The sequence below is a fragment of the Condylura cristata genome, unplaced genomic scaffold (assembly GCF_000260355.1).
Source record: "Condylura cristata isolate star-nosed mole 26May11 unplaced genomic scaffold, ConCri1.0 scaffold00034, whole genome shotgun sequence".
NCBI lineage: Eukaryota > Metazoa > Chordata > Mammalia > Eulipotyphla > Talpidae > Condylura > Condylura cristata.
In genome coordinates this window covers 12,867,193-12,878,510 of record NW_004567135.1, presented here as the reverse complement: position 1 = coordinate 12,878,510, position 11,318 = coordinate 12,867,193, and the positions used below count along the sequence as shown (strand labels likewise).

At 42.0% G+C, this 11,318-nt stretch overlaps 1 protein-coding gene across 1 annotated transcript in view; it reads right to left on the bottom strand.

Moving 5' to 3' along the window:
- NTF3 (neurotrophin 3) overlaps positions 1 to 8,471 on the bottom strand; it is a 72,733-nt gene extending 64,262 nt beyond the window's left edge. Inside the window, exon 1 of the mRNA XM_004692865.2 lies at positions 8,461 to 8,471. The gene's annotated coding sequence lies outside the window, so the exon portion shown is untranslated. The remainder of the gene's footprint in view (positions 1 to 8,460) is intronic.
- Between the last annotated feature and the right edge of the window lie 2,847 nt (positions 8,472 to 11,318).

Genomic DNA, 11,318 nt, shown 5'->3' with positions numbered 1-11,318 from the left:
GCGCGCGCACGAAAGCAAATGGGAATGGTTGGGGATCTCCCATTCCGCACAGACTCCAACTTCTCTAAGTCCCCTTCCTTTCAAACTGGCTGCCGAGCACCCGCCAGCCAGCCGCTAGTCAGCATGCTGGGACTGCGCTGGAAGAAGAAAAGACCAACCCACCTAGTAGCGCCGGGAGACGGTGGAGCTCGTCTCTCCATCGGTAGATTATTTGAGCCGAGGGGTAGAGGAGGGGGGCAAAAATCTCTCATTTCCCAGTCATTTGAGCTGCCCACTAGAACCCCACTTGTTCAGGGCTTTTTCTCTCTAAAGGTACCGAATTAAGTCATCTTGTTTTCCTCCACTTGCCATTGAGAAAAGTGTGTGTGTGTGTGTCTGTGTATGTGTTGGGAGGAGGGTGTTGCTTAGGCTTCAAAGAGAAATCCAGAGCCCTGGACCAGAGTTTCGCTCCCTCGGTGGTGGCCAAGCAGACCTCACCCCCACGCCCCCTCCGCTTCATTTCTGCGGTCTCAATTCGGCCAGGTCTCCCAGCCGGGACATTTTCACTCATGGCGATTGGGGTGAGGAAGGGAATGCATGGATGTCTTGTCTTCTTTCTATCCTGCCATTCTAGGTATCTAATAATCACCCCATTATGTGTTGCTGCTAGGACCGGGTTAAACACATTAGCATGGTTTCGAGTTGTTGGAGAATGTCATAAAGGCAGCGCCGCACCTACCAGATTCGGCAGGACCCTACGCGTTCAGGGGCTGCGGCAGGAAGGGCGAAAGTGTGGTCTGGGGGCTGCATACAAAATAGATTGTACCTGCCTCATCATTACCCTGGGTGGAGGTTGCCACATAGAAAATGGCCAGCAGCGCCCACGGAGGCCCTGGGGTGGCACCTCCCTCCGTGCTCCCTGGGAAGGTGGGGTCCTTCTTCAATGCCTCCCCTTGAGCCAAAGTGCCCAGGTCTTTCTCCGGCCTAGACGAGGTTGAGGTTGCCGAGCTGGCCCCTCTGCCCGGCTGCACAGCACCACGAAGGTCTGGACTGGGAGTGTTGAGCGGAGTTCTGCTTTTCTCCCTCTCTACTAAGTCGCCTCCAGCCCTCCTCTCCCCACCCCTTCGCCCCAGTCCGCACTCCCCCCTCCTCCCTCCCTTCTGCAGTCAAAGGAGATACTCTGGTCCTAGTTTCCATTCTACCGGGGAGCTCTGGACGCTCTTTATTGGAACTCCGGGTCCTCCAGGACCCCGAGGATTGCCGGGAGAGAGGTGTGGGCTCCTGCTGCCGGGAAGAATGGGTTAAACCGCGCGCAGGCGGTTTAGCAACTCTAGCAACTCGGTTACTGGCAGTCTGGTGGTAGGAGGGGGAGGGAGGGGGCAAACTTAAATTTGAAAAATCAGAAGAAAGAAAGAAGAGCAGGCCACAAGGAGTTAACGCCAGGATGTGTTCTGCAGAAGCCTAGCACTGCGGGCCTCCAGCCCCTGCCAGGCTGTAGGTGATGCCTGGAAGAGTTTGTATTGTTTCCCAACTCGGAGAAGTTTGTCCTGAGCTGGTGGGTCTGTCCTTGCATGCAATCAGCAAGCCTTGTAATATGAGAGGTAACACCTTAATCTTGCCAAATATGTGCAGTGCCTGGAGGAGGGGGGGGGAGGGCTGACAAGGGAGGGGTTGAAGAAAGGAGAGAGGAAGAGTGAGGAATAGATTAGCTGAGGGTGAAGATTCACTTTGCTCACTCTCTCCCAAATGGAGAGCCACTGATCCTTTCTTTCTGGGCGAGTTCCCCTTAGAACAAACCACCTGGGTTTTCCTCAGTTGCTTTCCTGCTACTTCAGAGCCAAAGGTTATCCTTTCTCCCTTCTAAAGAGACTCAGTCCCCCACAGACCCAACTTCCAGTCTTCCTTCAGACTTCCAAAAGATTGGCAAAGTGATAGAAGAAGACAGTGGCTGGGGAAAAGGTATGGAAAGGCATATTTTTCAAAGACAGAATAAAAGAAGGTTGTATGTACTATAGAGTCATTTGGGAATGGCAGAAAGTTCTGCTTTCTAAGCACATCCCTTTTTTAAATTTTAATTGAGGAAGATCTCATGGCATAGACAGCTGAGGCAAAGAGCAGAAGCAGAAAGTAGACTGTAGAGTTCAGGGACAGACTGGGCAGGGAAGTCCTTCCAGAACTAGGTCTTTTTTTGATTAGCTGGGTCATCACTGCTCTCCAAGCTGACTCCCTGCTCACCACCTTGGTTGACCATCTGTTGACTATATTTTTAGGTTGCTTTCTTTTTCTCCCTGCTGCATCTGAGGATAAGGCCCTGAGTCCCGAAAGTGGTTTGTGAGAGCAGGAACCAGAGCTAGCATTGGAAAGGCTTTGCAGTTCACTCCTAAAAGAAATTTCAAAAGCTTGCCTCTGCCTACCCTTATCTTTTGCAATAGCTCCACTCTGTGGTTGAAATACTGAATGGAGACCAAATGGAAATGTGGAAATGTTGGGATGAATTAAGCTTTTACCTTGTGAAATTTAGTTACTTTAGGCTTCAGTTCATTCAATTCAGTAGACTGTGAGCTGGGGGGCGGGAGGGGGGAAGGGGAGGGGGAGAGGAGCTCACCATGTGGCCAGGGAGCCAGGGATGAGGGGCAGTAACCCAAGGCGGTTAATGCATTGTGAAGTGTTGACCCAGGAAATGAGAGAATTGGACCAAATGCTCTCCCAGGACCCTTTTCCTCTGGGGCCACATGTGGCCAAAACAAGCTTGTTTGTTTTCCACATGACCACCTAGCTAGCCTTGAATGTCCGTCCTTGCTGGGCACTTTTCTTTTTCCTACCTTTGAGATCCACTGACCTCTCCCCCCACCACACCTGAGCTGATCCTAAAATATCTGCAAGTTGCTTCTTCAGCTGCTGGGGGCACTGTGGAGGAGTTAATGAGGGCTGCAGCTAATTTCTTCTGCCTCGCCCCATCCATCCCTACCTCTTCTCCCAGACACAGTCTGTGTTTTAGAAACAAAGTGGTGCAAAAGATGTTTGCATAGGGGTCAGGAAAGGCTACCTTGACTGCTGGCACTCAGAAGCTTTCTGGCTGCTCAACTGTGACTACACTTTGCTAACTGCAGTATTGTTAACTAAGTTCCACACACAGGCAGCATGTCAGTTCCAACTCCTCCCCAACGCCCCAAGAGTTTGATGTGGGAGATTTTTTCCCCCCAAAGTTGGTGCAGTTGAGCACAGAAGCTGAGTGCTTCCCTATCTTCTTGAGAAAGCTCTGCTTTGCTCTCTATAGGCATGTTCCCTAAACAGGATGCAAGACGCTAGAGATCAAGTTCTACCCACATTAGTTTGCATTTTTATCTTGACTTTCACATTTGAGGAAGCTGAAGGTCCAGTCTCTCCAGGGAACCTGGAAAAAAAAAAGTAGTAACATCAACAACCATTGAAAGATTCCATCAAAGGGTGGATTTTGATGGGTGATTTGGTGACGGGAAACCCAAGGGGGTTGCAACTGAGGTGGAAAAATGCACAAAAATATGTAAAAAAAAAAAAAAACTAATATAAAAAAATCTTTAAAAAAGAAAGGGTGGATTTTGAAGTCATATAAACCTACATTCTGTGCTGCCTGCTTTACCTACTAGTTCTGTGTCTTTGGACAGGAGCCTTAATTTTGGAGACCTTTTATCATTGGTAGAAATAATATCAATCTCAGAGGAATATGATGAGGACCAAATTAACTCATTAACTAAAAATGCTCCCCACGGCGCCTGGTGTAAAGTGAGCAATAACTCTCAACCTCATAGTCTAACCTCTAAAACACTTCCCTCTCAAAGTTGGGGGGCTCAGCCTTCTCAAGAGGTTTGACTCTAGGTTTGACCCTCTTTGTTATTTGCAAGCCATCCTTGAATATTTCATTAATATGACCTTATGGGCATATATCCCCCCCTTGGAAAAAGACAAAAAGAAATGAGCAGAATAAAGTAGTGAACATATTTAGAATTTATATAGCTTCTTAATGTGGACCTTGAAGAGCATGAAAGACAGAGTGGAAAGGTTTCAAAATCTCTTACTCATTCTTTGCCTCAAAGGCAGAACCACCTCATCATTTAAAAGGAAATTCCACCATATCCTTCAACTCTTAACAGATTGCCTGACATTATTGGTTTGTTGTTATTGCTAATTATGTTCTAGAGCTTACATTGAACAATATAACGACTTACAGTGAACAGCAATGAATCAACTCATTTTGTGAAATAGCATACATATTCTTAATTGTGTTTCAAGAAATTACCCATAATGATAGAGCAAAGGTGTGTATTCCTACCACACAGGTGGATATAGAAATCATAATAAAGTCTCCTATTTCACCAGTCATGACATGAATTCCTAACCACCCTATAAATTGACTTTATGCTGCACCAAACTCATTTTAAAAAATGACATTAAGGTTTCCTAGGTAACTAATGCATTTCCAAGGGGAATAGGCCTCTGGAGACAAAGAGGGTAGGGGAAGTAAAGAAAAAGGAAAAAAAATAGGTTAGACTCATGTGACATAAACAAAATATTTCATGGGGAAGAACTCATAAAGTTTTACTATCTGGATGTGACAAAGATATGGCTCGCCATTGATTCCATCTTCCGACCATAAAATACTCAATAGACCATTCCTCTCCTCACATGTGTTCAGGTTTCACATTTCAGATTTGGATTGACCAATGTAAAGAGGCCCTTCCGTTTATCCGCTGAGCTGTTCATTTCCCTCCAGCTGTTTCTCTGGCCCTCTACAGTTGTATTTAGACCTCACCAAATGTTGAGATGAAAGTGAAAACCAGAGTCAATTCGATGATTCAAAATACGAAGATGCTTTTGATTTTATAGACAGTGAGATCCTTGAAGCAGATCGAGCAGCCTCAGAAGCCTGGGTTCCATCCTCTGGTTTCTAACCACCCAGCCCCATGGAAGGGTCTGGATAATAAGAACAAGCAAATGCTCTGGAAGACATGATGGCTGTAGGTGGAGCCTCACTGGAGTTTATGCCTTAAGACCCTTGAATAGGCCCTCCCTGGTGGCTCAACTGGTTAGGACACAGCACTGCAAGCTGGCTGCAGATGCTTCAGTGTGAGTTTGGTTTGTCTAAACTTTTCTCCAGGATCCCGGTCCTGGCGGTGACCCACAAGGTGCAGCAGACCTCTCCTGTCTCATCTGCTGCTCCCCTTGGCAGTATACTTCATCAATCTGCCTGTTCTGCTCCCCACTCTGTCTCTGGTGAAGCCTCTCACCGCCCCCGCACCTCTGGCCTGTACCCCAGTTCTGTATGCATAAATAAATAAATCTTAAAAAAAAAAAAGAACCTTGAGGAACCCTGAGAGGCAGAGCAATCCTAGGAGGTGGGAGGGGGATCACTACTTATCACTACTTTGGGAGCTGGGGAGTCACTGTACCTTTTTGTTCCTTGGTTGGACCATGTGTGCAGGGGACTCAGTCTCACTGTGTGTATAACTGGGCTAAAAAATAAACATGAATGTGGATCCAGTTGAGAGGGGAGTATCTTCTCTCTTCCACCCATAGTAGCCTCAGAGTGATGTTTGTGAGTGGAAACTCCACTAGTTACAAGCCACACCTGTGACTTCTCTGTGCAAAGCGCGGTGAGTTTCCCTGCTGAAAACCAAGGCTGAAAAGAGCCATCTGCTATCCCAAGGCAGTCATGGAAGCGTGAAGCCTGCCCTTTGCACTTCCCATGGACACAAGATGCAGGTTCACGGTGACAAAACTGATGAGGATCCAGTGCTGTTTCCATCACACAGTTTCTTCCACTTGGTACTGAACTCATTTTAAGGATTGACCTCTGGTCAGGGACTTGGGGTGGGATTCGGGCTGAAATAAGTCTTCTGAGACCCTATCTTTCATTTCCTGCCTTCACTGGAGAGAAAGGGACAAGGAGAGCTGGGAAGCAAATATACAGCAGCCCAAAGATGGAACCTTCCCATATAGCTAGTAGGACAATACTCCAAATCCCTACTCCCAACCAGGAGCCTCATCTGGTCCAACCAGATGCGTGATGATGATGATGACCTGCGATAAAGTGCCCTAGGTCACTCACCCTCTACATGTCTCAGAATTCAGGCTGGTGGGAGGTCACTTGGCAAAGGTGACCCATCCTCCTACCCCCAAGGCCTATCCTTAGCACTCACCGTGCAGGTACAGAGAGGATGGGCTCTGGTGGGGAGCAAGTTCATCCTGCTATCCAGGTCTCTTTGGAAACATTCTTCTCTCCACTCCAGCAGTCTAGACAAAACCAAGGAAAGAATAAATCACGGAGTCTTATTTTAAATACCCTGTACCCAGAGTTTCCACAAAACACTCAAAAGCAATGTTAACAGTTCTTGTGGGCCAAGGATAATAGAGTTCAAGTTCAAGTATGCTTACCCAATGCACACAAACATAATCAGACACATCCATGCAATGAGCCCATCTGATGCAGGCTATAATTACTAGTCAAAACACAGGACGCTCTGCCCTGTTTCTGTCCTGAGAGCTGATGTCCTCACACCCCCTTCAGATGTAACCAAGGCTCAAGCACCAGAGAATACAAGCTGGGTTTACCTAGTACCATAGATACCAGTATAGGAAGGAATGTCAGGAGGTGGGAACTTTACAGATCATCATCATCATCACAATAGAACATGTTTATTCAATTTCTCCAGAGTACAAGATACTGTTAATAATGTTAGCTGCCAGGTACTGTTGTATGTACTGTTCATGTATATGTAAACATATAAGACTTTGAGTTTTTCGAAAAACTAAATGGTAGGTACAATTACTCGCTCCATTTTGCAGATTTAAAAATTTATAGCATTCAGAGTTTAAAATATTTTCCTGAGGATTCTTAGGTAGCAAAAATGGCAAAACAGAGGTTTAAAACCTCAATTCTACACCAGTCAATCTTGAGTAGGAGAAATTTCATAGAAACAGGCAAACAAGGGCACAAACCACTTGCCTGTGACAGCTTGGAGGAGTTCAGGAATAAGCCAGCTCCCTTGTCTCTAGTCCAGGGCTAATACCAGTGGCTGAGGTTGTCCTAGAGAGAAGGTAGGAAATGGGGGAAGGAGTAGAATTGGAGTCAGTTAATCAAGGACTTTTTCTGTGGTTTTCTAGGTGAGAGTCCTTCTATGTAAATGGAGCTTACACCAGAACAGTGACGTGGTTGTACTGGAAGGATTGACTTCAGATTCCACCTGCCTCCTCAACTGGGTCCTTTGTCAGGGCACAATCTCTATAACTACCTAGTCTTGCAAAAAAAGAACACCCACAATCAGACAGGCCAATGCTGAGCAAAGCCAGGTAACTTAGAAATTCTTCCCAGGATACAGGTCACTGGTTTTGCTCCAAAGATTAAAAGGTCTCTAATCAAACTATTAATATTACAGCATCAAAATATAGAGGAAAGCACAGAATCTTTGGTCTCTAATAAATATAAGTCTGTACATGCCCATTTAGAAACCATAGAATGTCGAATTAGAACATTATGGACCATTGATGCTTTGTTACATGTTTCATTTGAATCCCAGCTAGTCACAAAAGAACTCACACAAATGGCCACTCCTTTAGCATAGGCATAGACTTAAATTCCTTGTAGATCTCAGATTTAGCAGGCAAGCCAGCACCCAGAACCTGCCTGTGAATGAGTTTTGACCCTCGGAGCTACTGCCAAGATAATGCCATCATGAAGCATCAGAATTTCATTTCACTATTCCACCACATCCAACTTCTCCAAACAAGGACAACAGATCTCCACTAGTCCTCCCACTGCTTGAAGGTCTTTTGCCAAAGACTTCAACAGTGAGTCCAAACATTAGAAATTAGCTTCTTTGGAGCAAATAGAAAGAATAACTTTGCAAATGATGACAGTGATGATCTTTCCACCTGTATTGATCTCCCCCAATGGACTTCATGGAAATCTTAAAAATAAAGTAAATAAAAGAGGTACACAAATACGTTGGAAGTAGTCAGCCTTCTATACATAGAAATTAATAAACCAAAAATGATATACTTTTGCCAGAGTTTACAGGGAGTTTACAGTTAAGATGAGAATGGAATCATAGTTGGCAGGAGATTCATAACATGAATCACTGGTCCACACTCCAGATCTCCAATTGGAAAACAAGACATTGGCTGCAAAGAGAATCAATGAATGAATGACCTGTGTTCTTTCTGAGTTGGAAGGTGCTTGAGATTTCTCTAGTCAAATGCCTTATTTCACAGGGGAGGTTATTAAGACCCAAGAGAATGAGGGGACCCACCAGAGATGACACAGAGAATGAGAGCTGTCAGTGAAGAATGCAGAGCCCAAACTCAGGAGTCCCAGGAAGCTGTTCTTCATCTGTCCATCTGTACAACCCCCAGGACATAGACACGTCTCCTGCTTCCTTCTGGAAATGTTGCTCCATCTCTCTCAAATTCCTATGCAAGCTTTTCTTCTTGTCTCTATTTTGTTACTTCAACTCATTTTAATATTTCATTTCCTTTATTTTGTTCCCATTGTGCACAACTGGCAAAACAAGAGAAAATTACCTTAACATGCGGAAGGGAAGGTTTCAGTAGGAACTGGAAAAGAGTGAAGAAGAATAGAGCAAGGGACAAGTTAAAGGACTCTTTTAAAAGAAAAATGGATGCTTTATTATTTTTGATGACACAGAGCTGTTCCTATGAATCTTAGGATTAATTAGATGAACCACCTTTATAGTTATAGTCCTATAGATAACTTAAAAAAAAATCCCCTTCCCCCTCGGATGAATCTTTTTTCTATGTTCTTGTTTTTTTGTTGTTTTTTTCAAATATGTTTTTGTATTAAAGGCTGCAAAAAAAAAAAAAAAAGAAAGAAAGAAAGAAAAGGTTTTATTTTGCTAAAGGAATGAGGTGGGTTTTTTTTTTTTTTTGTAGAATTTTTAATCAATTTTTTTTTTTCTTGCAGTAAGCTATCATCAAAACCTATGGTCAAATTCTTCACTCTCAAATTTACCTTCTAACTCAAAGAGCTAAGTAAAGGGACTGATGACAGTATCTGTCATTAACATAGATCTGAGGAACCTAGGAATATCCAATAAAAAGGAGTTAAAAAGACTTATCTAGATGGTGTAAATGAAACATTTATACTCAATAAGAATCAATGGGTAGGTCTAAGATCAATTAGTGGAATTCACAAGGAACAGATTTCAAGGCAAGAGAAGGTTGATGATTTTCACATATAGAATTTCCAAGAATAGAACCTATTACCCCTCACTAGTAAGTTGTTCATTTATGGTTGGATGAATGGGCATAAGACAAACTTGAGACAATGTTGCGAAGGGGTTTCAGATTTGGAGGGGTGGTTAAAGAGCTGAGGTCCCTCTGAACTTGAGCTATCATATATCAGTAATCACTTTAACAAGCATGTATGATCTTTTCACAAGGTCTAACATTTGCACTGGTAATCTATTAATATTATTTTTAGTGGTATGTAGATAGAAACTTCAACTTTAATGGTTGTGTTTTCTTTTTTCTTTTTGTTTGGTCAATTTTACTTCTTGTGATATAAAGTATATTTCAAGAATGTATGTACTGAAGATGTAAAATTCTGGATTTGGAAGGCTATATTATAATATTCCAATCTTTTCACCAAAAAAAAAAAATACCTAGAATCACTGGTAAAATATTTTTAAAGAACCATTTGATGGTATGGTTGAGTAAACATCTCCTGAGCAACCATTTTATAGAAAGCAACTTTATATTGGGAACTAGAGAACATACAAAAGCATGTAGATTCTAGAAGGGAACTGACGTTTCAAAGACATTTGAAAGGCTGGTGGATTTGGTGTTATTTTAGCATTTAGCTTGAGGGTAGGCCACAGCTGGTTCCACATGAGATAGCAACAACTTACAGCTTTAGAGGAAGATTTGCACTCCTAGCTTGAGATTTCAATGCCCTTATCTATATAATTAGTAGAAAAACAATCACAATACCAGTAAGCACAAAGATGACACTATACCCTGTTTAAGTACAATGGACATTCTACCAAGTAAGATTACATATCTACCAAGATAAACCCTATGCTAGGTTATGAAACAATCTTTATATAAGAATGAAAATACACTGATTATATTCTCTGACTACAACAGAGAAACTAGAAAACTATAGCAATAAGAAGCCTAGAGAGTGATAAGTAATTAGAAGTTAAATAAGACGTTTTCAGTTCTTTGATAGATCAAGGAAAAAAATCACATGGAAAATCAGAAAAGAATCTGACCTCTATGAAATGAAAAGACAAAATAAAGAAAAAAGAATTAAAATTCAATAACCTAAGGTATCACCTTAAAAATTTAGAAAGAGAAAAGCAAAACAAGACAAAACCAATTAGAAAGAAGGAAATAATAAAGATAAGAGAAGAAATAAATAAAATATAAACTAACAATCAATTTTTTATTTGAAAAGATGAAACAGTAATCACCTACAAAAATGAAAGTGAAAAATTTGGCAAGATCAGAAATAAAATGAGCCTACCAAGGAAAATAGAGAGCAATAATAAAAATTTCATCCAAAAAACTTGACAGTTTAGGTGAAACATTTATTTGAGTTAACACATGATCAAAGAAAATCTGACTCAACATTTATCTAATGGGAAAAATGAATTAAAAGTTAATTATCATTGAACTTCTTACCAATAAAGTAATATGAAATAATAAAGTAATTGCTTCACTAATAAGCTGTACCAGAAATAAAAGGAAGACAGTTTTAATCTTAAAACACTTCACATGTATGTATAAGTGACTTGTATGATCCTAATATCAAATTCTGATGAAGACATTATTTTTTAAAAGAAAGGAAAGAAACAATGAAAAATAAATAAAATTGCAAACCAATAGATGCAAAAATTCTTAAAAATATTAACAAATAGAATACAGCAACGTACATTATGATCAAGGAGGGTTTACCTTAGCCAAGCAAGGTTAGTCAACAGTTGAAAACTAGTCAATTTAATTCACTCTATTGATAGAATAAAGAAGAAAAATCATAGACTAATTTCAAAAGATTCTGGAAAAGCAATTTACTATATTCAATACCTATTTGTGACACACACATAAGCAATCAAAAAAGGGGGACTTTCTCAACCTGATAAAAGGAATCTATAAAATATCTGTAACAGACATAATGCTTAATGAGATATTGAAAAATGTTTTTTTTTTTTTATTTGTGCATACAGAGCTGGGATACAGGCCAGAGCCTCAGGGGCAGCGAGAGGCTTCACCAGAGACAGAGTGGGGAGCAGAACAGGCAGATCGACGAAGTACACTGCTGAGGGGAGCAGCGGGCGGGTCAG